Source organism: Haematobia irritans, chromosome 1 (genome assembly GCF_050003625.1).
Source record: "Haematobia irritans isolate KBUSLIRL chromosome 1, ASM5000362v1, whole genome shotgun sequence".
Lineage (NCBI taxonomy): Eukaryota > Metazoa > Arthropoda > Insecta > Diptera > Muscidae > Haematobia > Haematobia irritans.
The window spans coordinates 132111093-132138755 of NC_134397.1; the positions used below are offsets into that span (position 1 = coordinate 132111093).

General features: G+C 29.8%; 12 non-coding genes and 3 pseudogenes across 12 annotated transcripts; all 15 read left to right on the plus strand.

Annotated features, from left to right (window-relative positions):
* Window positions 1–145: 145 nt before the first annotated feature.
* LOC142222863 (5S ribosomal RNA) lies at window positions 146–264 on the plus strand. The gene has a single exon (XR_012718456.1). It is a non-coding gene; the product is annotated as a 5S ribosomal RNA (ribosomal RNA).
* A 3109-nt stretch (window positions 265–3373) lies between these two features.
* Window positions 3374–3492, plus strand: LOC142222676 (5S ribosomal RNA). Its single transcript, XR_012718345.1, has one exon. It is a non-coding gene; the product is annotated as a 5S ribosomal RNA (ribosomal RNA).
* A 400-nt stretch (window positions 3493–3892) lies between these two features.
* LOC142222734 (5S ribosomal RNA) lies at window positions 3893–4011 on the plus strand (annotated as a pseudogene).
* Window positions 4012–8224: 4213 nt separating this feature from the next.
* On the plus strand, window positions 8225–8343 carry LOC142222677 (5S ribosomal RNA). Its single transcript, XR_012718346.1, has one exon. It is a non-coding gene; the product is annotated as a 5S ribosomal RNA (ribosomal RNA).
* Window positions 8344–8777: 434 nt separating this feature from the next.
* Window positions 8778–8896, plus strand: LOC142222708 (5S ribosomal RNA). Its single transcript, XR_012718376.1, has one exon. It is a non-coding gene; the product is annotated as a 5S ribosomal RNA (ribosomal RNA).
* Window positions 8897–11988: 3092 nt separating this feature from the next.
* Window positions 11989–12108, plus strand: LOC142222754 (5S ribosomal RNA; annotated as a pseudogene).
* Window positions 12109–12508: 400 nt separating this feature from the next.
* LOC142222678 (5S ribosomal RNA) lies at window positions 12509–12627 on the plus strand. Its single transcript, XR_012718347.1, has one exon. It is a non-coding gene; the product is annotated as a 5S ribosomal RNA (ribosomal RNA).
* Window positions 12628–15735: 3108 nt separating this feature from the next.
* Window positions 15736–15854, plus strand: LOC142222864 (5S ribosomal RNA). The gene has a single exon (XR_012718457.1). It is a non-coding gene; the product is annotated as a 5S ribosomal RNA (ribosomal RNA).
* Window positions 15855–16255: 401 nt separating this feature from the next.
* LOC142222710 (5S ribosomal RNA) lies at window positions 16256–16374 on the plus strand. Its single transcript, XR_012718378.1, has one exon. It is a non-coding gene; the product is annotated as a 5S ribosomal RNA (ribosomal RNA).
* Window positions 16375–19464: 3090 nt separating this feature from the next.
* LOC142222746 (5S ribosomal RNA) lies at window positions 19465–19583 on the plus strand (annotated as a pseudogene).
* Window positions 19584–19984: 401 nt separating this feature from the next.
* LOC142222711 (5S ribosomal RNA) lies at window positions 19985–20103 on the plus strand. The gene has a single exon (XR_012718379.1). It is a non-coding gene; the product is annotated as a 5S ribosomal RNA (ribosomal RNA).
* Window positions 20104–23186: 3083 nt separating this feature from the next.
* Window positions 23187–23305, plus strand: LOC142222865 (5S ribosomal RNA). The gene has a single exon (XR_012718458.1). It is a non-coding gene; the product is annotated as a 5S ribosomal RNA (ribosomal RNA).
* Window positions 23306–23738: 433 nt separating this feature from the next.
* LOC142222866 (5S ribosomal RNA) lies at window positions 23739–23857 on the plus strand. The gene has a single exon (XR_012718459.1). It is a non-coding gene; the product is annotated as a 5S ribosomal RNA (ribosomal RNA).
* A 3091-nt stretch (window positions 23858–26948) lies between these two features.
* Window positions 26949–27067, plus strand: LOC142222868 (5S ribosomal RNA). The gene has a single exon (XR_012718460.1). It is a non-coding gene; the product is annotated as a 5S ribosomal RNA (ribosomal RNA).
* Window positions 27068–27500: 433 nt separating this feature from the next.
* LOC142222869 (5S ribosomal RNA) lies at window positions 27501–27619 on the plus strand. Its single transcript, XR_012718461.1, has one exon. It is a non-coding gene; the product is annotated as a 5S ribosomal RNA (ribosomal RNA).
* Window positions 27620–27663: the final 44 nt, after the last annotated feature.

The window sequence follows — 27663 nt, forward strand, 5'->3', positions numbered from 1 at the left end:
TTTATGACCTTAACGAACTGTTGCTAACATCAATCGCAATATTGAATTAAATAAACAAGAAATTCTTACTAAGCCATTCAAGTGCATTTGAAGCAAATGCATTTCGACGATTGATGATATGCAGTCAAATAGTCAGTCTTCTTTCGCCAACGACCATACCACGCTGAGTACATCGGTTCTCGTCCGATCACCGAAATTAAGCAGCGTCGGGCGCGGTTAGTACTTAGATGGGGGACCGCTTGGGAACACCGCGTGTTGTTGGCATCGTCCAACTTTTTTTCTATTAATTTCTAGTATTTGGTCGTATATCCAATAAAAAAAAATGAAAAATCCATCCAGTAGGTACATTAGTGGAATCATATCCATGGACTAATGGGACATTTTTTAAATTATCCTCAGAACACATTTGAAATAAAAAATATTATAAAATTAGACATAATTTACATTTGCCAGTATACCATTTTGTATGTAAGGTGGGTATTAAGTTCGATTTTAGCCGGCAAAATCTCCATTTTTCACGATTACTTTTCTTTGATAATCCATTTTAAAGAATATAAACTTTATAAATAAACTTGCTTTGGGCTATTCTCCATCAAGTTTGCATCGAAGACGTATAATTGTATACTTTTCGTACTGATTTTTTTTATTTTACCGGCTAAGCTCGAACTTGGTACTCACCTTTAGCAATTGCTGTAACATAAAATATATAGATTCAAAAAAATGGTTTCATCTCCAACATGTGATCCGGATGTAGTGTAAATATAGATCATCCTATTACAACTCATGTTGTCGCATATTTTTCATGTAAATGAGTTTGACAAAAATATACTGTTCTTTAATCGGTGATTTGTTTGTTAGTCCTTTCGTTTTTTTTTTATCAACATAAAGTGTTTCTGTTTTCACCACATCACAACATTCAATGCTCAGTTTCTAAATCTTTTCGAAATAAATGTATTTCATTAACAAACACCAACACAATTTTCAATAAAAACTACGTGCACAGAAAAAAAGTGTCTCGTAAATTTAAGAAGATTTTTACAATAATTTATTACAAGAATTTTCCGGAATTTTAGTTCATTTTTCGTATCTTCAACGAAAATTAACTACTCGAAAGGAAATTTTACAAATTCTAAGTAGCAATCGTTTAGTTCATGGCCTACAACGTTTAGTTCATGGCCTACAAAATACGATGGAAATTTCCTTAAAAAACTTCTTAACTGGTAGTTAAAAATTCGTTTGTCATGCTATAAAATTCCTTGTGAAATGTAAAGTATTTTCTAAATAATAAGTGCAATTTACCATAAGATTTTTTTGTATGAGAAAATATTTTTTACGAAAAATGAACATGAAAGTGGATAGCAATTTCTTACTGACAATTCCTATAGTTAATAATTGTTGGTAAAAAAATACCCAATGAAATATTTTTAGTTCACATGTAATTAAATTTATAGACATTTTCGTCAAAAATGGGTAGATATCATTTCATGAAGTTTTTGCTAATTTTAAGTTAAACGTTTCATCGTTCTTATACTGATATGCATTTAAGAGTATTGTTTTTAGAGTAAATTGTGGACAGATGAGATGAACTAATGCATAGTACAGAGATCTTTCTCGTCAAAGTGGAATATGTTTAATGTAAAGATGATGTTACTTGAAATTTTTTTGAGAGTGAGAGCATGCAATGCAATAATGAGAAATGGTAGCGAATGATGGGGATGTTGTGTATATCTGAGCGTGGGGTTGTTTTTGTTCTTTCAGTGGTTTCTGTGTGTGTGTTTATTATTCGCGAATGGTTTATTTGTCTGGATGAGGTGATGTTTTCAATGAAGGCACATGTGTTTTTGTTGTTGTAGGAATGTTTTGGTTTTGCTTTGTTTTGTTTGGCATGCTTCAGTTGTATAGTTGGCGTGGGCTGTTGCATCTTTTTAGCAAGTATGTAAAAAGGGAATATAAAGGTATGGAATATTTTGTTTTTTTTTGCGACATATATAGGTGTTTGTTTATTAAAACTTTGAAATGAAAGTTATTAATATTTTAGCGATGATGTACGATGGCGAAGTGATGATCGGTAGCTTAGAAAAAAGTTATTAAGAATGTTCAATATTTAGGAAAAAATGCTGAAATGGAAAGTATATTGAAATTGTTTTATCTAATTTAATTTTTATTATTCAATGTAAAAAAAAAAATATTCAATTTCAGAGTAACTCCAGATGAATTTGGAAAATTGTTTGTTACACCTCAGCGTATAGTTTAATGATAAATAGGTAAGAGTTCTTTTTTAATGTGGTTTTCTTTTACAAAATAATATTCTTTATGTATATTATTATTTGCTAATTATTATTATTATTTTTTTAACCAGTTTCGTGTTTTTCTTTGTTGTAAAAAAATATTTAAGTTAAGAGCAACCCCAGATGGATTCGGGAAATTTTTTATATTTCTCCTCAGCGTATAATTTAATAGAGAAGTGGTAAGTTTTCTTTTAAAAATTGACTTTCTTCTCACTAGAATATTTACGTTTTAATGACCTCTTTATTGTCAAAATTACAGGTTTTTAATACCTTATTTTAGTATTACATTAATCAAATATTTTTGGAAACCAATTTAATATTTTTAATGTAAAAAACAAATATTTAATTTAAGAATAACAATTTGGAAACATTTTGATGAATTGGTAAACTTTCTTTAACATTCTATTAATCAGAATATTTTTTTATGCATATTATTTCTTTAATTAGATTTTTTGGAAACCAATTTAATGTTTTCTATTCAATGTAAAAAATAAATATTTAATTTCAGAGTATCCCCAAATGAATTTCGATAACTTTTTAACCTAACCGCCGATGCTTCCATAATCAATTTATTAAAGCAGCGCTTCGAACGCAACGCCGGCGGTCATTGTGCGATATCTATACGTTTGACATTTGGGAACACCGCGTGTTGTTGGCATCGTCCAACTTTTTTCTATTAATTTCTCGCTACTTCATATCCAATAAAGTCATTCATTTCTTGTACATATTTTGATAATAATTTCTCATACATTCGTTGTAAATAACAACAACAAATTACTATCATTTTCTGCCTTTTTGTAGTAAGCGAAACTATTTATGTACATTTTCGTAGAAAATGCTACCAATAATTCATATTGAATGAATTTTAATTTCCTTATGAAATTAAAAAAAAAAAAGAAATTGGAAAAGTTTCTAATAGCTACTACATAGTCACTATCGATTTATGACCTTAACGAACTGTTTCTAACATCAATTGCAATATTGAATTGAATAAACAAGAAATTTTTACTAAGACATTCAAGTGTATTTGAAGCAAATGCATTTCGACGGTTGATGATATGTAGTCAAATAGTCAGTCTTCTTTCGCCAACGACCATACCACGCTGAGTACATCGGTTCTCGTCCGATCACCGAAATTAAGCAGCGTCGGGCGCGGTTAGTACTTAGATGGAGGACCGCTTGGGAACACCGCGTGTTGTTGGCATCGTCCAACTTTTTTCTATTAATTTCTAGCATTTGGTCGCTACTTCATATCCAATAAAGTCATTCATTTCTTGTACATAATAACAACAACAAATTACTATCCTTTTCTGCCTTTTTGTAGTAAGCGAAATTATTTATGCACATTTTCATAGAAAATGCTACCAATAAATCATATTGAATGAATTTTAATTTCCTTAAGAAATTTAAAAACAGAAATTGGAAAAGTTTCTAATAGCTACTAACATAGTCACTATCGATTTATGACCTTAACGAACTGTTTCTAACATCAATGGCAATATTGAATTAAATAAACAAGAAATTCTTACTAAGCATTCAAGTGTATTTGAAGCAAATGCATTTCGACGGTTGATGATATGCAGTCAAATAGTCAGCCTTCTTTCGCCAACGACCATACCACGTTGAGTACATCGGTTCTCGTCCGATCACCGAAATTAAGCAGCGTCGGGCGCAGTTAGTACTTAGATGGGGGACCGCTTGGGAACACCGCGTGTTGTTGGCATCGTCCAACTTTCTTTCTATTAATTTCTAGTATTTGGTCGTATATCCAATAAAAAAAAATGAAAAATCCATCCAGTATGTACATTAGTGGAATCATATCCATGGACTAATGGGTCATTTTTTAAATTATCCTCAGAACACATTTGAAATAAAAAATATTATAAAATTAGACATAATTTACATTTGCCAGTATACCATTTTGTATGTAAGGTGGGTATTTAGTTCTATTTTAGCCGGCAATATCTCCATTTTTCACGATTACTTTTCTTTGATAATCCATTTTAAAGAATATAAACTTTATAAATAAACTTGCTTTGGGCTATTCTCCATCAAGTTTGCATCGAAGTCGTATAATTGTATACTTTTCGTACTGTTTTTTTATTTTACCGGCTAAGCTCGAACTTGGTACTCACCTTTAGCAATTGCTGCACTCAAAAAAAAGTGAACTCTCTATTTCACTAAAGCCAATTTAACTTTATTTTAGTTCATGGAATTATTAGCTTTAGAGAAAGTTTCCTTTACTCTAATAATTTTTTGTGTACGTTAGTTAAATTAACTAAAACCGAGGAAAAAAATAAACTCAAATGAAGCATAATGATTAACTAAATTCGTACCTTCCACAAAATAGTTCAGAATTTCTTTAAATTTGCAAATTTTACCAAAAATGCGTCCATCATGAACTTCGTATATCACTAAAGACATTCTTGCAATTTTTAACTTCAAGTTTTTCTTCCAAACTACAAAATTTTCTTTAACAAGTGAAAAAACTTAGTTATGTCTAATAAATTTTCTTGAATTTGTCGAAAAATCTTTACTTATTTTTATGACATTGGCGTGATGCCAACGTTTGTAATACTGTTTAGTTAAAATTTTCTACAAATATTCAAAATTTTCTAAAATTAACCGAAACTTTTCTTCCTGGTGGGTTCACTGTTTTTTCAGTGTGTAACATAAAATATATAGATTCAAAAAAATGGTTTCATCTCCAACCTGTGATCCGGATGTAGTGTAAATATAGATCATCCTATTACAACTCATGTTGTCGCATATTTTTCATGTAAATGAGTTTGACAAAAATATACTGTTCTTTAATCGGTTATTTGTTTTTTAGTCCTTTCGTTTATTTTTATCAACATAAAGTGTTTCTGTTTTCTCCACATCACAACATTCAATGCTCAGTTTCTAAATCTTTTCGAAATAAATGTATTTCATTAACAAACACCAACACAATTTTCAATAAATACTACGTGCACAGAAAAAAAAAGTGTCTCGTAAATTTAAGAAGATTTTTACAATAATTTATTACAAGAATTTTCCAGAATTTTAGTTCATTTTTCGTATCTTCAACGAAAATTAACTACTCGAAAGGAAATTTTACGAATTCTAAGTAGCAATCGTTTAGTTCATGGTAGGCTGTCCATTACATCTCTTTTAAAGAGAACATGTTCTCTTTTTGTGTTCGTATCTTTTTGTTCACTCTCTTTTTTTGGTGCCGTAGTTTTATATCCAACAGTGCTCTTTATGTACTCTATTTCAAAACAACTCCTAGATTGATGGAATTTTATTTACTTAGTAGGAATTCGCCACAATTGTTCGCCACTAATTGTTTACTGGGTTAAATCTGTTGACAAATTAAAGGCCGGAACACAATTGCGACGTTTCGACGTACTGCGTAAAAATTAGAAATAGATGTAATTGAACGTACGACGTAAATACGCCAATACGTTGTCGTCAATTGTGGGCGAGATCATAGGAACATGTGTGTTTTATTTTTGACAGCGTATTTTTGAATTTATTCTGTTTATTTTTTCAGAAAATGTGATTCTTTTTATTTTTTATTGTTTTATTATATATTTATTTCGTTGTTTCTATCATTAGAAACTATTATTATTTTAATTTTAACATCAATAAAATTATTAATTATTTAATAAAGAATTTTTTAAGTTAAAATGTTCTCTTTTTTTAAAGCGAAAGTTCTCTTTTGAAAACTATCCATATGGAAACCCTAGTTCATGGCCTACAAAATACGATGGAAATTTCCTTAAAAAACTTCTTAACTGGTAGTTAAAAATTCGTTTGTCATGCTATAAAATTCCTTGTGAAATGTAAAGTATTTTCTAAATAATAAGTGCAATTTACCATAAGATTTTTTTGTATGAGAAAATATTTTTTACGAAAAATGAACTTGAAAGTGGATAGCCATTTCTTACTGACAATTCCTATAGTTAATAATTGTTGGTAAAAAAATACCCAATGAAATATTTTTAGTTCACATGTAATTAAATTTATAGACATTTTCGTCAAAAATGGGTAGATATCATTTCATGAAGTTTTTGCTAATTTTAAGTTAAACGTTTCATCGTTCTTATACTGATATGCATTTAAGAGTATTGTTTTTAGAGTAAATTGTGGACAGATGAGATGAACTAATGCATAGTACAGAGATCTTTCTCGTCAAAGTGGAATATGTTTAATGTAAAGATGATGTTACTTGAAATTTTTTTGAGAGTGAGAGCATGCAATGCAATAATGAGAAATGGTAGCGAATGATGGGGATGTTGTGTATATCTGAGCGTGGGGTTGTTTTTGTTCTTTCAGTGGTTTCTGTGTGTGTGTTTATTATTCGCGAATGGTTTATTTGTCTGGATGAGGTGATGTTTTCAATGAAGGCACATGTGTTTTTGTTGTTGTAGGAATGTTTTGGTTTTGCTTTGTTTTGTTTGGCATGCTTCAGTTGTATAGTTGGCGTGGGCTGTTGCATCTTTTTAGCAAGTATGTAAAAAGGGAATATAAAGGTATGGAATATTTTGTTTTTTTGCGACATATATAGGTGTTTGTTTATTAAAACTTTGAAATGAAAGTTATTAATATTTTAGCGATGAGATGTACGATGGCGAAGTGATGATCGGTAGCTTAGAAAAAAGTTATTAAGAATGTTCAATATTTAGGAAAAAATGCTGAAATGGAAAGTATATTGAAATTGTTTTATCTAATTTAATTTTTATTATTCAATGTAAAAAAAAAATATTCAATTTCAGAGTAACTCCAGATGAATTTGGAAAATTGTTTGTTACACCTCAGCGTATAGTTTAATGATAAATAGGTAAGAGTTCTTTTTTAATGTGGTTTTCTTTTAAAAAATAATATTCTTTATGTATATTATTATTTGCTAATTATTATTATTATTTTTTTAACCAGTTTCGTGTTTTTCTTTGTTGAAAAAAAATATTTAAGTTAAGAGCAACCCCAGATGGATTCGGGAAATTTTTTATATTTCTCCTCAGCGTATAATTTAATAGAGAAGTGGTAAGTTTTCTTTTAAAAATTGACTTTCTTCTCACTAGAATATTTACGTTTTAATGACCTCTTTATTGTCAAAATTACAGGTTTTTAATACCTTATTTTAGTATTACATTAATCAAATATTTTTGGAAACCAATTTAATATTTTTAATGTAAAAAACAAATATTTAATTTAAGAATAACAATTTGGAAACATTTTGATGAATTGGTAAACTTTCTTTAACATTCTATTAATCAGAATATTTTTTTATGCATATTATTTCTTTAATTAGATTTTTTGGAAACCAATTTAATGTTTTCTATTTAATGTAAAAAATAAATATTTAATTTCAGAGTATCCCCCAAATGAATTTCGATAACTTTTTAACCTAACCGCCGATGCTTCCATAATCAATTTATTAAAGCAGCGCTTCGAACGCAACGCCGGCGGTCATTGTGCGATATCTATACGTTTGACATTTGGGAACACCGCGTGTTGTTGGCATCGTCCAACTTTTTTCTATTAATTTCTCGCTACTTCATATCCAATAAAGTCATTCATTTCTTGTACATATTTTGATAATAATTTCTCATACATTCGTTGTAAATAACAACAACAAATTACTATCATTTTCTGCCTTTTTGTAGTAAGCGAAACTATTTATGCACATTTTCGTAGAAAATGCTACCAATAATTCATATTGAATGAATTTTAATTTCCTTATGAAATTAAAAAAAAAAAAGAAATTGGAAAAGTTTCTAATAGCTACTAACATAGTCACTATCGATTTATGACCTTAACGAACTGTTTCTAACATCAATTGCAATATTGAATTGAATAAACAAGAAATTTTTACTAAGACATTCAAGTGTATTTGAAGCAAATGCATTTCGACGGTTGATGATATGTAGTCAAATAGTCAGTCTTCTTTCGCCAACGACCATACCACGCTGAGTACATCGGTTCTCGTCCGATCACCGAAATTAAGCAGCGTCGGGCGCGGTTAGTACTTAGATGGAGGACCGCTTGGGAACACCGCGTGTTGTTGGCATCGTCCAACTTTTTTCTATTAATTTCTAGCATTTGGTCGCTACTTCATATCCAATAAAGTCATTCATTTCTTGTACATATTTTGATAATAATTTCTCATACATTCGTTGTAAATAACAACAACAAATTACTATCCTTTTCTGCCTTTTTGTAGTAAGCGAAATTATTTATGCACATTTTCATAGAAAATGCTACCAATAATTCATATTGAATGAATTTTAATTTCCTTAAGAAATTTAAAAACAGAAATTGGAAAAGTTTCTAATAGCTACTAACATAGTCACTATCGATTTATGACCTTAACGAACTGTTGCTAACATCAATCGCAATATTGAATTAAATAAACAAGAAATTCTTACTAAGCCATTCAAGTGCATTTGAAGCAAATGCATTTCGACGATTGATGATATGCAGTCAAATAGTCAGTCTTCTTTCGCCAACGACCATACCACGCTGAGTACATCGGTTCTCGTCCGATCACCGAAATTAAGCAGCGTCGGGCGCGGTTAGTACTTAGATGGCGGACCGCTTGGGAACACCGCGTGTTGTTGGCATCGTCCAACTTTTTTTCTATTAATTTCTAGTATTTGGTCGTATATCCAATAAAAAAAAAATGAAAAATCCATCCAGTAGGTACATTAGTGGAATCATATCCATGGACTAATGGGACATTTTTTAAATTATCCTCAGAACACATTTGAAATAAAAAATATTATAAAATTAGACATAATTTACATTTGCCAGTATACCATTTTGTATGTAAGGTGGGTATTAAGTTCGATTTTAGCCGGCAAAATCTCCATTTTTCACGATTACTTTTCTTTGATAATCCATTTTAAAGAATATAAACTTTATAAATAAACTTGCTTTGGGCTATTCTCCATCAAGTTTGCATCGAAGACGTATAATTGTATACTTTTCGTACTGATTTTTTTTATTTTACCGGCTAAGCTCGAACTTGGTACTCACCTTTAGCAATTGCTGTAACATAAAATATATAGATTCAAAAAAATGGTTTCATCTCCAACATGTGATCCGGATGTAGTGTAAATATAGATCATCCTATTACAACTCATGTTGTCGCATATTTTTCATGTAAATGAGTTTGACAAAAATATACTGTTCTTTAATCGGTGATTTGTTTGTTAGTCCTTTCGTTTTTTTTTTTATCAACATAAAGTGTTTCTGTTTTCACCACATCACAACATTCAGTGCTCAGTTTCTAAATCTTTTCGAAATAAATGTATTTCATTAACAAACACCAACACAATTTTCAATAAAAACTACGTGCACAGAAAAAAAGTGTCTCGTAAATTTAAGAAGATTTTTACAATAATTTATTACAAGAATTTTCCGGAATTTTAGTTCATTTTTCGTATCTTCAACGAAAATTAACTACTCGAAAGGAAATTTTACAAATTCTAAGTAGCAATCGTTTAGTTCATGGCCTACAAAATACGGTGGAAATTTCCTTAAAAAACTTCTTAACTGGTAGTTAAAAATTCGTTTGTCATGCTATAAAATTCCTTGTGAAATGTAAAGTATTTTCTAAATAATAAGTGCAATTTACCATAAGATTTTTTTGTATGAGAAAATATTTTTTACGAAAAATGAACTTGAAAGTGGATAGCAATTTCTTACTGGCAATTCCTATAGTTAATAATTGTTGGTAAAAAAATACCCAATGAAATATTTTTAGTTCACATGTAATTAAATTTATAGACATTTTCGTCAAAAATGGGTAGATATCATTTCGTGAAGTTTTTGCTAATTTTAAGTTAAACGTTTCATCGTTCTTATACTGATATGCATTTAAGAGTATTGTTTTTAGAGTAAATTGTGGACAGATGAGATGAACTAATGCATAGTACAGAGATCTTTCTCGTCAAAGTGGAATATGTTTAATGTAAAGATGATGTTACTTGAAATTTTTTTGAGAGTGAGAGCATGCAATGCAATAATGAGAAATGGTAGCGAATGATGGGGATGTTGTGTATATCTGAGCGTGGGGTTGTTTTTGTTCTTTCAGTGGTTTCTGTGTGTGTGTTTATTATTCGTGAATGGTTTATTTGTCTGGATGAGGTGATGTTTTCAATGAAGGCACATGTGTTTTTGTTGTTGTAGGAATGTTTTGGTTTTGCTTTGTTTTGTTTGGCATGCTTCAGTTGTATAGTTGGCGTGGGCTGTTGCATCTTTTTAGCAAGTATGTAAAAAGGGAATATAAAGGTATGGAATATTTTGTTTTTTTTTTTGCGACATATATAGGTGTTTGTTTATTAAAACTTTGAAATGAAAGTTATTAATATTTTAGCGATGATGTACGATGGCGAAGTGATGATCGGTAGCTTAGAAAAAAGTTATTAAGAATGTTCAATATTTAGGAAAAAATGCTGAAATGGAAAGTATATTGAAATTGTTTTATCTAATTTAATTTTTATTATTCAATGTAAAAAAAAAAATATTCAATTTCAGAGTAACTCCAGATGAATTTGGAAAATTGTTTGTTACACCTCAGCGTATAGTTTAATGATAAATAGGTAAGAGTTCTTTTTTAATGTGGTTTTCTTTTACAAAATAATATTCTTTATGTATATTATTATTTGCTAATTATTATTATTATTTTTTTAACCAGTTTCGTGTTTTTCTTTGTTGTAAAAAAATATTTAAGTTAAGAGCAACCCCAGATGGATTCGGGAAATTTTTTATATTTCTCCTCAGCGTATAATTTAATAGAGAAGTGGTAAGTTTTCTTTTAAAAATTGACTTTCTTCTCACTAGAATATTTACGTTTTAATGACCTCTTTATTGTCAAAATTACAGGTTTTTAATACCTTATTTTAGTATTACATTAATCAAATATTTTTGGAAACCAATTTAATATTTTTAATGTAAAAAACAAATATTTAATTTAAGAATAACAATTTGGAAACATTTTGATGAATTGGTAAACTTTCTTTAACATTCTATTAATCAGAATATTTTTTTATGCATATTATTTCTTTAATTAGATTTTTTGGAAACCAATTTAATGTTTTCTATTCAATGTAAAAAATAAATATTTAATTTCAGAGTATCCCCAAATGAATTTCGATAACTTTTTAACCTAACCGCCGATGCTTCCATAATCAATTTATTAAAGCAGCGCTTCGAACGCAACGCCGGCGGTCATTGTGCGATATCTATACGTTTGACATTTGGGAACACCGCGTGTTGTTGGCATCGTCCAACTTTTTTCTATTAATTTCTCGCTACTTCATATCCAATAAAGTCATTCATTTCTTGTACATATTTTGATAATAATTTCTCATACATTCGTTGTAAATAACAACAACAAATTACTATCATTTTCTGCCTTTTTGTAGTAAGCGAAACTATTTATGTACATTTTCGTAGAAAATGCTACCAATAATTCATATTGAATGAATTTTAATTTCCTTATGAAATTAAAAAAAAAAAAGAAATTGGAAAAGTTTCTAATAGCTACTACATAGTCACTATCGATTTATGACCTTAACGAACTGTTTCTAACATCAATTGCAATATTGAATTGAATAAACAAGAAATTTTTACTAAGACATTCAAGTGTATTTGAAGCAAATGCATTTCGACGGTTGATGATATGTAGTCAAATAGTCAGTCTTCTTTCGCCAACGACCATACCACGCTGAGTACATCGGTTCTCGTCCGATCACCGAAATTAAGCAGCGTCGGGCGCGGTTAGTACTTAGATGGAAGGACCGCTTGGGAACACCGCGTGTTGTTGGCATCGTCCAACTTTTTTCTATTAATTTCTAGCATTTGGTCGCTACTTCATATCCAATAAAGTCATTCATTTCTTGTACATAATAACAACAACAAATTACTATCCTTTTCTGCCTTTTTGTAGTAAGCGAAATTATTTATGCACATTTTCATAGAAAATGCTACCAATAATTCATATTGAATGAATTTTAATTTCCTTAAGAAATTTAAAAACAGAAATCGGAAAAGTTTCAATAGCTACTAACATAGTCACTATCGATTTATGACCTTAACGAACTGTTGCTAACATCAATCGCAATATTGAATTAAATAAACAAGAAATTCTTACTAAGCCATTCAAGTGCATTTGAAGCAAATGCATTTCGACGATTGATGATATGCAGTCAAATAGTCAGTTTTCTTTCGCCAACGACCATACCACGCTGAGTACATCGGTTCTCGTCCGATCACCGAAATTAAGCAGCGTCGGGCGCGGTTAGTACTTAGATGGAGGACCGCTTGGGAACACCGCGTGTTGTTGGCATCATCCAACTTTTTTTCTATTAATTTCTAGTATTTGGTCGTATATCCAATAAAAAAAAATGAAAAATCCATCCAGTAGGTACATTAGTGGAATCATATCCATGGACTAATGGGACATTTTTTAAATTATCCTCAGAACACATTTGAAATAAAAAATATTATAAATTAGACATAATTTACATTTGCCAGTATACCATTTTGTATGTAAGGTGGGTATTAAGTTCGATTTTAGCCGGCAAAATCTCCATTTTTCACGATTACTTTTCTTTGATAATCCATTTTAAAGAATATAAACTTTATAAATAAACTTGCTTTGGGCTATTCTCCATCAAGTTTGCATCGAAGACGTATAATTGTATACTTTTCGTACTGATTTTTTTTATTTTACCGGCTAAGCTCGAACTTGGTACTCACCTTTAGCAATTGCTGTAACATAAAATATATAGATTCAAAAAAATGGTTTCATCTCCAACATGTGATCCGGATGTAGTGTAAATATAGATCATCCTATTACAACTCATGTTGTCGCATATTTTTCATGTAAATGAGTTTGACAAAAATATACTGTTCTTTAATCGGTGATTTGTTTGTTAGTCCTTTCGTTTTTTTTTTATCAACATAAAGTGTTTCTGTTTTCACCACATCACAACATTCAATGCTCAGTTTCTAAATCTTTTCGAAATAAATGTATTTCATTAACAAACACCAACAAAATTTTCAATAAAAACTACGTGCACAGAAAAAAAGTGTCTCGTAAATTTAAGAAGATTTTTACAATAATTTATTACAAGAATTTTCCGGAATTTTAGTTCATTTTTCGTATCTTCAACGAAAATTAACTACTCGAAAGGAAATTTTACAAATTCTAAGTAGCAATCGTTTAGTTCATGGCCTACAACGTTTAGTTTATGGCCTACAAAATACGATGGAAATTTCCTTAAAAAACTTCTTAACTGGTAGTTAAAAATTCGTTTGTCATGCTATAAAATTCCTTGTGAAATGTAAAGTATTTTCTAAATAATAAGTGCAATTTACCATAAGATTTTTTTGTATGAGAAAATATTTTTTACGAAAAATGAACATGAAAGTGGATAGCAATTTCTTACTGACAATTCCTATAGTTAATAATTGTTGGTAAAAAAATACCCAATGAAATATTTTTAGTTCACATGTAATTAAATTTATAGACATTTTCGTCAAAAATGGGTAGATATCATTTCATGAAGTTTTTGCTAATTTTAAGTTAAACGTTTCATCGTTCTTATACTGATATGCATTTAAGAGTATTGTTTTTAGAGTAAATTGTGGACAGATGAGATGAACTAATGCATAGTACAGAGATCTTTCTCGTCAAAGTGGAATATGTTTAATGTAAAGATGATGTTACTTGAAATTTTTTTGAGAGTGAGAGCATGCAATGCAATAATGAGAAATGGTAGCGAATGATGGGGATGTTGTGTATATCTGAGCGTGGGGTTGTTTTTGTTCTTTCAGTGGTTTCTGTGTGTGTGTTTATTATTCGCGAATGGTTTATTTGTCTGGATGAGGTGATGTTTTCAATGAAGGCACATGTGTTTTTGTTGTTGTAGGAATGTTTTGGTTTTGCTTTGTTTTGTTTGGCATGCTTCAGTTGTATAGTTGGCGTGGGCTGTTGCATCTTTTTAGCAAGTATGTAAAAAGGGAATATAAAGGTATGGAATATTTTGTTTTTTTTTTGCGACATATATAGGTGTTTGTTTATTAAAACTTTGAAATGAAAGTTATTAATATTTTAGCGATGATGTACGATGGCGAAGTGATGATCGGTAGCTTAGAAAAAAGTTATTAAGAATGTTCAATATTTAGGAAAAAATGCTGAAATGGAAAGTATATTGAAATTGTTTTATCTAATTTAATTTTTATTATTCAATGTAAAAAAAAAAATATTCAATTTCAGAGTAACTCCAGATGAATTTGGAAAATTGTTTGTTACACCTCAGCGTATAGTTTAATGATAAATAGGTAAGAGTTCTTTTTTAATGTGGTTTTCTTTTACAAAATAATATTCTTTATGTATATTATTATTTGCTAATTATTATTATTATTTTTTTAACCAGTTTCGTGTTTTTCTTTGTTGTAAAAAAATATTTAAGTTAAGAGCAACCCCAGATGGATTCGGGAAATTTTTTATATTTCTCCTCAGCGTATAATTTAATAGAGAAGTGGTAAGTTTTCTTTTAAAAATTGACTTTCTTCTCACTAGAATATTTACGTTTTAATGACCTCTTTATTGTCAAAATTACAGGTTTTTAATACCTTATTTTAGTATTACATTAATCAAATATTTTTGGAAACCAATTTAATATTTTTAATGTAAAAAACAAATATTTAATTTAAGAATAACAATTTGGAAACATTTTGATGAATTGGTAAACTTTCTTTAACATTCTATTAATCAGAATATTTTTTTATGCATATTATTTCTTTAATTAGATTTTTTGGAAACCAATTTAATGTTTTCTATTCAATGTAAAAAATAAATATTTAATTTCAGAGTATCCCCAAATGAATTTCGATAACTTTTTAACCTAACCGCCGATGCTTCCATAATCAATTTATTAAAGCAGCGCTTCGAACGCAACGCCGGCGGTCATTGTGCGATATCTATACGTTTGACATTTGGGAACACCGCGTGTTGTTGGCATCGTCCAACTTTTTTCTATTAATTTCTCGCTACTTCATATCCAATAAAGTCATTCATTTCTTGTACATATTTTGATAATAATTTCTCATACATTCGTTGTAAATAACAACAACAAATTACTATCATTTTCTGCCTTTTTGTAGTAAGCGAAACTATTTATGTACATTTTCGTAGAAAATGCTACCAATAATTCATATTGAATGAATTTTAATTTCCTTATGAAATTAAAAAAAAAAAGAAATTGGAAAAGTTTCTAATAGCTACCACATAGTCACTATCGATTTATGACCTTAACGAACTGTTTCTAACATCAATTGCAATATTGAATTGAATAAACAAGAAATTTTTACTAAGACATTCAAGTGTATTTGAAGCAAATGCATTTCGACGGTTGATGATATGTAGTCAAATAGTCAGTCTTCTTTCGCCAACGACCATACCACGCTGAGTACATCGGTTCTCGTCCGATCACCGAAATTAAGCAGCGTCGGGCGCGGTTAGTACTTAGATGGGGGACCGCTTGGGAACACCGCGTGTTGTTGGCATCGTCCAACTTTTTTCTATTAATTTCTAGCATTTGGTCGCTACTTCATATCCAATAAAGTCATTCATTTCTTGTACATAATAACAACAACAAATTACTATCCTTTTCTGCCTTTTTGTAGTAAGCGAAATTATTTATGCACATTTTCATAGAAAATGCTACCAATAATTCATATTGAATGAATTTTAATTTCCTTAAGAAATTTAAAAACAGAAATTGGAAAAGTTTCTAATAGCTACTAACATAGTCACTATCGATTTATGACCTTAACGAACTGTTGCTAACATCAATCGCAATATTGAATTAAATGAACAAGAAATTCTTACTAAGCCATTCAAGTGCATTTGAAGCAAATGCATTTCGACGATTGATGATATGCAGTCAAATAGTCAGTCTTCTTTCGCCAACGACCATACCACGCTGAGTACATCGGTTCTCGTCCGATCACCGAAATTAAGCAGCGTCGGGCGCGGTTAGTACTTAGATGGCGGACCGCTTGGGAACACCGCGTGTTGTTGGCATCGTCCAACTTTTTTTCTATTAATTTCTAGTATTTGGTCGTATATCCAATAAAAAAAAATGAAAAATCCATCCAGTAGGTACATTAGTGGAATCATATCCATGGACTAATGGGACATTTTTTAAATTATCCTCAGAACACATTTGAAATAAAAAATATTATAAAATTAGACATAATTTACATTTGCCAGTATACCATTTTGTATGTAAGGTGGGTATTAAGTTCGATTTTAGCCGGCAAAATCTCCATTTTTCACGATTACTTTTCTTTGATAATCCATTTTAAAGAATATAAACTTTATAAATAAACTTGCTTTGGGCTATTCTCCATCAAGTTTGCATCGAAGACGTATAATTGTATACTTTTCGTACTGATTTTTTTTATTTTACCGGCTAAGCTCGAACTTGGTACTCACCTTTAGCAATTGCTGTAACATAAAATATATAGATTCAAAAAAATGGTTTCATCTCCAACATGTGATCCGGATGTAGTGTAAATATAGATCATCCTATTACAACTCATGTTGTCGCATATTTTTCATGTAAATGAGTTTGACAAAAATATACTGTTCTTTAATCGGTGATTTGTTTGTTAGTCCTTTCGTTTTTTTTTTTTTATCAACATAAAGTGTTTCTGTTTTCACCACATCACAACATTCAATGCTCAGTTTCTAAATCTTTTCGAAATAAATGTATTTCATTAACAAACACCAACACAATTTTCAATAAAAACTACGTGCACAGAAAAAAAGTGTCTCGTAAATTTAAGAAGATTTTTACAATAATTTATTACAAGAATTTTCCGGAATTTTAGTTCATTTTTCGTATCTTCAACGAAAATTAACTACTCGAAAGGAAATTTTACAAATTCTAAGTAGCAATCGTTTAGTTCATGGCCTACAACGTTTAGTTTATGGCCTACAAAACTTCTTAACTGGTAGTTAAAAATTCGTTTGTCATGCTATAAAATTCCTTGTGAAATGTAAAGTATTTTCTAAATAATAAGTGCAATTTACCATAAGATTTTTTTGTATGAGAAAATATTTTTTACGAAAAATGAACATGAAAGTGGATAGCAATTTCTTACTGACAATTCCTATAGTTAATAATTGTTGGTAAAAAAATACCCAATGAAATATTTTTAGTTCACATGTAATTAAATTTATAGACATTTTCGTCAAAAATGGGTAGATATCATTTCATGAAGTTTTTGCTAATTTTAAGTTAAACGTTTCATCGTTCTTATACTGATATGCATTTAAGAGTATTGTTTTTAGAGTAAATTGTGGACAGATGAGATGAACTAATGCATAGTACAGAGATCTTTCTCGTCAAAGTGGAATATGTTTAATGTAAAGATGATGTTACTTGAAATTTTTTTGAGAGTGAGAGCATGCAATGCAATAATGAGAAATGGTAGCGAATGATGGGGATGTTGTGTATATCTGAGCGTGGGGTTGTTTTTGTTCTTTCAGTGGTTTCTGTGTGTGTGTTTATTATTCGCGAATGGTTTATTTGTCTGGATGAGGTGATGTTTTCAATGAAGGCACATGTGTTTTTGTTGTTGTAGGAATGTTTTGGTTTTGCTTTGTTTTGTTTGGCATGCTTCAGTTGTATAGTTGGCGTGGGCTGTTGCATCTTTTTAGCAAGTATGTAAAAAGGGAATATAAAGGTATGGAATATTTTGTTTTTTTTTGCGACATATATAGGTGTTTGTTTATTAAAACTTTGAAATGAAAGTTATTAATATTTTAGCGATGATGTACGATGGCGAAGTGATGATCGGTAGCTTAGAAAAAAGTTATTAAGAATGTTCAATATTTAGGAAAAAATGCTGAAATGGAAAGTATATTGAAATTGTTTTATCTAATTTAATTTTTATTATTCAATGTAAAAAAAAAAATATTCAATTTCAGAGTAACTCCAGATGAATTTGGAAAATTGTTTGTTACACCTCAGCGTATAGTTTAATGATAAATAGGTAAGAGTTCTTTTTTAATGTGGTTTTCTTTTACAAAATAATATTCTTTATGTATATTATTATTTGCTAATTATTATTATTATTTTTTTAACCAGTTTCGTGTTTTTCTTTGTTGTAAAAAAATATTTAAGTTAAGAGCAACCCCAGATGGATTCGGGAAATTTTTTATATTTCTCCTCAGCGTATAATTTAATAGAGAAGTGGTAAGTTTTCTTTTAAAAATTGACTTTCTTCTCACTAGAATATTTACGTTTTAATGACCTCTTTATTGTCAAAATTACAGGTTTTTAATACCTTATTTTAGTATTACATTAATCAAATATTTTTGGAAACCAATTTAATATTTTTAATGTAAAAAACAAATATTTAATTTAAGAATAACAATTTGGAAACATTTTGATGAATTGGTAAACTTTCTTTAACATTCTATTAATCAGAATATTTTTTTATGCATATTATTTCTTTAATTAGATTTTTTGGAAACCAATTTAATGTTTTCTATTCAATGTAAAAAATAAATATTTAATTTCAGAGTATCCCCAAATGAATTTCGATAACTTTTTAACCTAACCGCCGATGCTTCCATAATCAATTTATTAAAGCAGCGCTTCGAACGCAACGCCGGCGGTCATTGTGCGATATCTATACGTTTGACATTTGGGAACACCGCGTGTTGTTGGCATCGTCCAACTTTTTTCTATTAATTTCTCGCTACTTCATATCCAATAAAGTCATTCATTTCTTGTACATATTTTGATAATAATTTCTCATACATTCGTTGTAAATAACAACAACAAATTACTATCATTTTCTGCCTTTTTGTAGTAAGCGAAACTATTTATGTACATTTTCGTAGAAAATGCTACCAATAATTCATATTGAATGAATTTTAATTTCCTTATGAAATTAAAAAAAAAAAAAAGAAATTGGAAAAGTTTCTAATAGCTACTACATAGTCACTATCGATTTATGACCTTAACGAACTGTTTCTAACATCAATTACAATATTGAATTGAATAAACAAGAAATTTTTACTAAGACATTCAAGTGTATTTGAAGCAAATGCATTTCGACGGTTGATGATATGTAGTCAAATAGTCAGTCTTCTTTCGCCACCGACCATACCACGCTGAGTACATCGGTTCTCGTCCGATCACCGAAATTAAGCAGCGTCGGGCGCGTTTAGTACTTAGATGGGGGACCGCTTGGGAACACCGCGTGTTGTTGGCATCGTCCAACTTTTTTCTATTAATTTCTAGCATTTGGTCGCTACTTCATATCCAATAAAGTCATTCATTTCTTGTACATAATAACAACAACAAATTACTATCCTTTTCTGCCTTTTTGTAGTAAGCGAAATTATTTATGCACATTTTCATAGAAAATGCTACCAATAATTCATATTGAATGAATTTTAATTTCCTTAAGAAATTTAAAAACAGAAATTGGAAAAGTTTCTAATAGCTACTAACATAGTCACTATCGATTTATGACCTTAACGAACTGTTGCTAACATCAATCGCAATATTGAATTAAATAAACAAGAAATTCTTACTAAGCCATTCAAGTGCATTTGAAGCAAATGCATTTCGACGATTGATGATATGCAGTCAAATAGTCAGTCTTCTTTCGCCAACGACCATACCACGCTGAGTACATCGGTTCTCGTCCGATCACCGAAATTAAGCAGCGTCGGGCGCGGTTAGTACTTAGATGGCGGACCGCTTGGGAACACCGCGTGTTGTTGGCATCGTCCAACTTTTTTTCTATTAATTTCTAGTATTTGGTCGTATATCCAATAAAAAAAAAATGAAAAATCCATCCAGTAGGTACATTAGTGGAATCATATCCATGGACTAATGGGACATTTTTTAAATTATCCTCAGAACACATTTGAAATAAAAAATATTATAAAATTAGACATAATTTACATTTGCCAGTATACCATTTTGTATGTAAGGTGGGTATTAAGTTCGATTTTAGCCGGCAAAATCTCCATTTTTCACGATTACTTTTTTTGATAATCCATTTTAAAGAATATAAACTTTATAAATAAACTTGCTTTGGGCTATTCTCCATCAAGTTTGCATCGAAGACGTATAATTGTATACTTTTCGTACTGATTTTTTTTATTTTACCGGCTAAGCTCGAACTTGGTACTCACCTTTAGCAATTGCTGTAACATAAAATATATAGATTCAAAAAAATGGTTTCATCTCCAACATGTGATCCGGATGTAGTGTAAATATAGATCATCCTATTACAACTCATGTTGTCGCATATTTTTCATGTAAATGAGTTTGACAAAAATATACTGTTCTTTAATCGGTGATTTGTTTGTTAGTCCTTTCGTTTTTTTTTTTTTATCAACATAAAGTGTTTCTGTTTTCACCACATCACAACATTCAATGCTCAGTTTCTAAATCTTTTCGAAATAAATGTATTTCATTAACAAACACCAACACAATTTTCAATAAAAACTACGTGCACAGAAAAAAAGTGTCTCGTAAATTTAAGAAGATTTTTACAATAATTTATTACAAGAATTTTCCGGAATTTTAGTTCATTTTTCGTATCTTCAACGAAAATTAACTACTCGAAAGGAAATTTTACAAATTCTAAGTAGCAATCGTTTAGTTCATGGCCTACAAAATACGATGGAAATTTACTTAAAAAACTTCTTAACTGGTAGTTAAAAATTCGTTTGTCATGCTATAAAATTCCTTGTGAAATGTAAAGTATTTTCTAAATAATAAGTGCAATTTACCATAAGATTTTTTTGTATGAGAAAATATTTTTTACGAAAAATGAACTTGAAAGTGGATAGCAATTTCTTACTGACAATTCCTATAGTTAATAATTGTTGGTAAAAAAATACCCAATGAAATATTTTTAGTTCACATGTAATTAAATTTATAGACATTTTCGTCAAAAATGGGTAGATATCATTTCATGAAGTTTTTGCTAATTTTAAGTTAAACGTTTCATCGTTCTTATACTGATATGCATTAAAGAGTATTGTTTTTAGAGTAAATTGTGGACAGATGAGATGAACTAATGCATAGTACAGAGATCTTTCTCGTCAAAGTGGAATATGTTTAATGTAAAGATGATGTTACTTGAAATTTTTTTGAGAGTGAGAGCATGCAATGCAATAATGAGAAATGGTAGCGAATGATGGGGATGTTGTGTATATCTGAGCGTGGGGTTGTTTTTGTTCTTTCAGTGGTTTCTGTGTGTGTGTTTATTATTCGCGAATGGTTTATTTGTCTGGATGAGGTGATGTTTTCAATGAAGGCACATGTGTTTTTGTTGTTGTAGGAATGTTTTGGTTTTGCTTTGTTTTGTTTGGCATGCTTCAGTTGTATAGTTGGCGTGGGCTGTTGCATCTTTTTAGCAAGTATGTAAAAAGGGAATATAAAGGTATGGAATATTTTTATATATATAGGTGTTTGTTTATTAAAACTTTGAAATGAAAGTTATTAATATTTTAGCGATGAGATGTACGATGGCGAAGTGATGATCGGTAGCTTAGAAAAAAGTTATTAAGAATGTTCAATATTTAGGAAAAAATGCTGAAATGGAAAGTATATTGAAATTGTTTTATCTAATTTAATTTTTATTATTCAATGTAAAAAAAAAAATATTCAATTTCAGAGTAACTCCAGATGAATTTGGAAAATTGTTTGTTACACCTCAGCGTATAGTTTAATGATAAATAGGTAAGAGTTCTTTTTTAATGTGGTTTTCTTCTAAAAAATAATATTCTTTATGTATATTATTATTTGCTAATTATTATTATTATTTTTTTAACCAGTTTCGTGTTTTTCTTTGTTGTAAAAAAATATTTAAGTTAAGAGCAACCCCAGATGGATTCGGGAAATTTTTTATATTTCTCCTCAGCGTATAATTTAATAGAGAAGTGGTAAGTTTTCTTTTAAAAATTGACTTTCTTCTCACTAGAATATTTACGTTTTAATGACCTCTTTATTGTCAAAATTACAGGTTTTTAATACCTTATTTTAGTATTACATTAATCAAATATTTTTGGAAACCAATTTAATATTTTTAATGTAAAAAACAAATATTTAATTTAAGAATAACAATTTGGAAACATTTTGATGAATTGGTAAACTTTCTTTAACATTCTATTAATCAGAATATTTTTTTATGCATATTATTTCTTTAATTAGATTTTTTGGAAACCAATTTAATGTTTTCTATTCAATGTAAAAAATAAATATTTAATTTCAGAGTATCCCCAAATGAATTTCGATAACTTTTTAACCTAACCGCCGATGCTTCCATAATCAATTTATTAAAGCAGCGCTTCGAACGCAACGCCGGCGGTCATTGTGCGATATCTATACGTTTGACATTTGGGAACACCGCGTGTTGTTGGCATCGTCCAACTTTTTTCTATTAATTTCTCGCTACTTCATATCCAATAAAGTCATCCATTTCTTGTACATATTTTGATAATAATTTCTCATACATTCGTTGTAAATAACAACAACAAATTACTATCATTTTCTGCCTTTTTGTAGTAAGCGAAACTATTTATGCACATTTTCGTAGAAAATGCTACCAATAATTCATATTGAATGAATTTTAATTTCCTTATGAAATTAAAAAAAAAAAAAGAAATTGGAAAAGTTTCTAATAGCTACTAACATAGTCACTATCGATTTATGACCTTAACGAACTGTTTCTAACATCAATTGCAATATTGAATTAAATAAACAAGAAATTTTTACTAAGCCATTCAAGTGTATTTGAAGCAAATGCATTTCGACGGTTGATGATATGTAGTCAAATAGTCAGTCTTCTTTCGCCAACGACCATACCACGCTGAGTACATCGGTTCTCGTCCGATCACCGAAATTAAGCAGCGTCGGGCGCGGTTAGTACTTAGATGGGGGACCGCTTGGGAACACCGCGTGTTGTTGGCATCGTCCAACTTTTTTCTATTAATTTCTAGCATTTGGTCGCTACTTCATATCCAATAAAGTCATTCATTTCTTGTACATATTTTGATAATAATTTCTCATACATTCGTTGTAAATAACAACAACAAATTACTATCCTTTTCTGCCTTTTTGTAGTAAGCGAAATTATTTATGCACATTTTCATAGAAAATGCTACCAATAATTCATATTGAATGAATTTTAATTTCCTTAAGAAATTTAAAAACAGAAATCGGAAAAGTTTCAATAGCTACTAACATAGTCACTATCGATTTATGACCTTAACGAACTGTTGCTAACATCAATCGCAATATTGAATTAAATAAACAAGAAATTCTTACTAAGCCATTCAAGTGCATTTGAAGCAAATGCATTTCGCCGATTGATGATATGCAGTCAAATAGTCAGTTTTCTTTCGCCAACGACCATACCACGCTGAGTACATCGGTTCTCGTCCGATCACCGAAATTAAGCAGCGTCGGGCGCGGTTAGTACTTAGATGGGGGACCGCTTGGGAACACCGCGTGTTGTTGGCATCATCCAACTTTTTTTCTATTAATTTCTAGTATTTGGTCGTATATCCAATAAAAAAAAATGAAAAATCCATCCAGTAGGTACATTAGTGGAATCATATCCATGGACTAATGGGACATTTTTTAAATTATCCTCAGAACACATTTGAAATAAAAAATATTATAAAATTAGACATAATTTACATTTGCCAGTATACCATTTTGTATGTAAGGTGGGTATTAAGTTCGATTTTAGCCGGCAAAATCTCCATTTTTCACGATTACTTTTCTTTGATAATCCATTTTAAAGAATATAAACTTTATAAATAAACTTGCTTTGGGCTATTCTCCATCAAGTTTGCATCGAAGACGTATAATTGTATACTTTTCGTACTGATTTTTTTTATTTTACCGGCTAAGCTCGAACTTGGTACTCACCTTTAGCAATTGCTGTAACATAAAATATATAGATTCAAAAAAATGGTTTCATCTCCAACATGTGATCCGGATGTAGTGTAAATATAGATCATCCTATTACAACTCATGTTGTCGCATATTTTTCATGTAAATGAGTTTGACAAAAATATACTGTTCTTTAATCGGTGATTTGTTTGTTAGTCCTTTCGTTTTTTTTTTTATCAACATAAAGTGTTTCTGTTTTCACCACATCACAACATTCAATGCTCAGTTTCTAAATCTTTTCGAAATAAATGTATTTCATTAACAAACACCAACACAATTTTCAATAAAAACTACGTGCACAGAAAAAAAGTGTCTCGTAAATTTAAGAAGATTTTTACAATAATTTATTACAAGAATTTTCCGGAATTTTAGTTCATTTTTCGTATCTTCAACGAAAATTAACTACTCGAAAGGAAATTTTACAAATTCTAAGTAGCAATCGTTTAGTTCATGGCCTACAAAATACGATGGAAATTTACTTAAAAAACTTCTTAACTGGTAGTTAAAAATTCGTTTGTCATGCTATAAAATTCCTTGTGAAATGTAAAGTATTTTCTAAATAATAAGTGCAATTTACCATAAGATTTTTTTGTATGAGAAAATATTTTTTACGAAAAATGAACTTGAAAGTGGATAGCAATTTCTTACTGACAATTCCTATAGTTAATAATTGTTGGTAAAAAAATACCCAATGAAATATTTTTAGTTCACATGTAATTAAATTTATAGACATTTTCGTCAAAAATGGGTAGATATCATTTCATGAAGTTTTTGCTAATTTTAAGTTAAACGTTTCATCGTTCTTATACTGATATGCATTAAAGAGTATTGTTTTTAGAGTAAATTGTGGACAGATGAGATGAACTAATGCATAGTACAGAGATCTTTCTCGTCAAAGTGGAATATGTTTAATGTAAAGATGATGTTACTTGAAATTTTTTTGAGAGTGAGAGCATGCAATGCAATAATGAGAAATGGTAGCGAATGATGGGGATGTTGTGTATATCTGAGCGTGGGGTTGTTTTTGTTCTTTCAGTGGTTTCTGTGTGTGTGTTTATTATTCGCGAATGGTTTATTTGTCTGGATGAGGTGATGTTTTCAATGAAGGCACATGTGTTTTTGTTGTTGTAGGAATGTTTTGGTTTTGCTTTGTTTTGTTTGGCATGCTTCAGTTGTATAGTTGGCGTGGGCTGTTGCATCTTTTTAGCAAGTATGTAAAAAGGGAATATAAAGGTATGGAATATTTTGTTTTTTTGCGACATATATAGGTGTTTGTTTATTAAAACTTTGAAATGAAAGTTATTAATATTTTAGCGATGAGATGTACGATGGCGAAGTGATGATCGGTAGCTTAGAAAAAAGTTATTAAGAATGTTCAATATTTAGGAAAAAATGCTGAAATGGAAAGTATATTGAAATTGTTTTATCTAATTTAATTTTTATTATTCAATGTAAAAAAAAAAATATTCAATTTCAGAGTAACTCCAGATGAATTTGGAAAATTGTTTGTTACACCTCAGCGTATAGTTTAATGATAAATAGGTAAGAGTTCTTTTTTAATGTGGTTTTCTTCTAAAAAATAATATTCTTTATGTATATTATTATTTGCTAATTATTATTATTATTTTTTTAACCAGTTTCGTGTTTTTCTTTGTTGTAAAAAAATATTTAAGTTAAGAGCAACCCCAGATGGATTCGGGAAATTTTTTATATTTCTCCTCAGCGTATAATTTAATAGAGAAGTGGTAAGTTTTCTTTTAAAAATTGACTTTCTTCTCACTAGAATATTTACGTTTTAATGACCTCTTTATTGTCAAAATTACAGGTTTTTAATACCTTATTTTAGTATTACATTAATCAAATATTTTTGGAAACCAATTTAATATTTTTAATGTAAAAAACAAATATTTAATTTAAGAATAACAATTTGGAAACATTTTGATGAATTGGTAAACTTTCTTTAACATTCTATTAATCAGAATATTTTTTTATGCATATTATTTCTTTAATTAGATTTTTTGGAAACCAATTTAATGTTTTCTATTCAATGTAAAAAATAAATATTTAATTTCAGAGTATCCCCAAATGAATTTCGATAACTTTTTAACCTAACCGCCGATGCTTCCATAATCAATTTATTAAAGCAGCGCTTCGAACGCAACGCCGGCGGTCATTGTGCGATATCTATACGTTTGACATTTGGGAACACCGCGTGTTGTTGGCATCGTCCAACTTTTTTCTATTAATTTCTCGCTACTTCATATCCAATAAAGTCATCCATTTCTTGTACATATTTTGATAATAATTTCTCATACATTCGTTGTAAATAACAACAACAAATTACTATCATTTTCTGCCTTTTTGTAGTAAGCGAAACTATTTATGCACATTTTCGTAGAAAATGCTACCAATAATTCATATTGAATGAATTTTAATTTCCTTATGAAATTAAAAAAAAAAAAAGAAATTGGAAAAGTTTCTAATAGCTACTAACATAGTCACTATCGATTTATGACCTTAACGAACTGTTTCTAACATCAATTGCAATATTGAATTAAATAAACAAGAAATTTTTACTAAGCCATTCAAGTGTATTTGAAGCAAATGCATTTCGACGGTTGATGATATGTAGTCAAATAGTCAGTCTTCTTTCGCCAACGACCATACCACGCTGAGTACATCGGTTCTCGTCCGATCACCGAAATTAAGCAGCGTCGGGCGCGGTTAGTACTTAGATGGGGGACCGCTTGGGAACACCGCGTGTTGTTGGCATCGTCCAACTTTTTTCTATTAATTTCTAGCATTTGGTCGCTACTTCATATCCAATAAAGTCATTCATTTCTTGTACATATTTTGATAATAATTTCTCATACATTCGTTGTAAATAACAACAACAAATTACTATCCTTTTCTGCCTTTTTGTAGTAAGCGAAATTATTTATGCACATTTTCATAGAAAATGCTACCAATAATTCATATTGAATGAATTTTAATTTCCTTAAGAAATTTAAAAACAGAAATCGGAAAAGTTTCAATAGCTACTAACATAGTCACTATCGATTTATGACCTTAACGAACTGTTGCTAACATCAATCGCAATATTGAATTAAATAAACAAGAAATTCTTACTAAGCCATTCAAGTGCATTTGAAGCAAATGCATTTCGCCGATTGATGATATGCAGTCAAATAGTCAGTTTTCTTTCGCCAACGACCATACCACGCTGAGTACATCGGTTCTCGTCCGATCACCGAAATTAAGCAGCGTCGGGCGCGGTTAGTACTTAGATGGGGGACCGCTTGGGAACACCGCGTGTTGTTGGCATCATCCAACTTTTTTTCTATTAATTTCTAGTATTTGGTCGTATA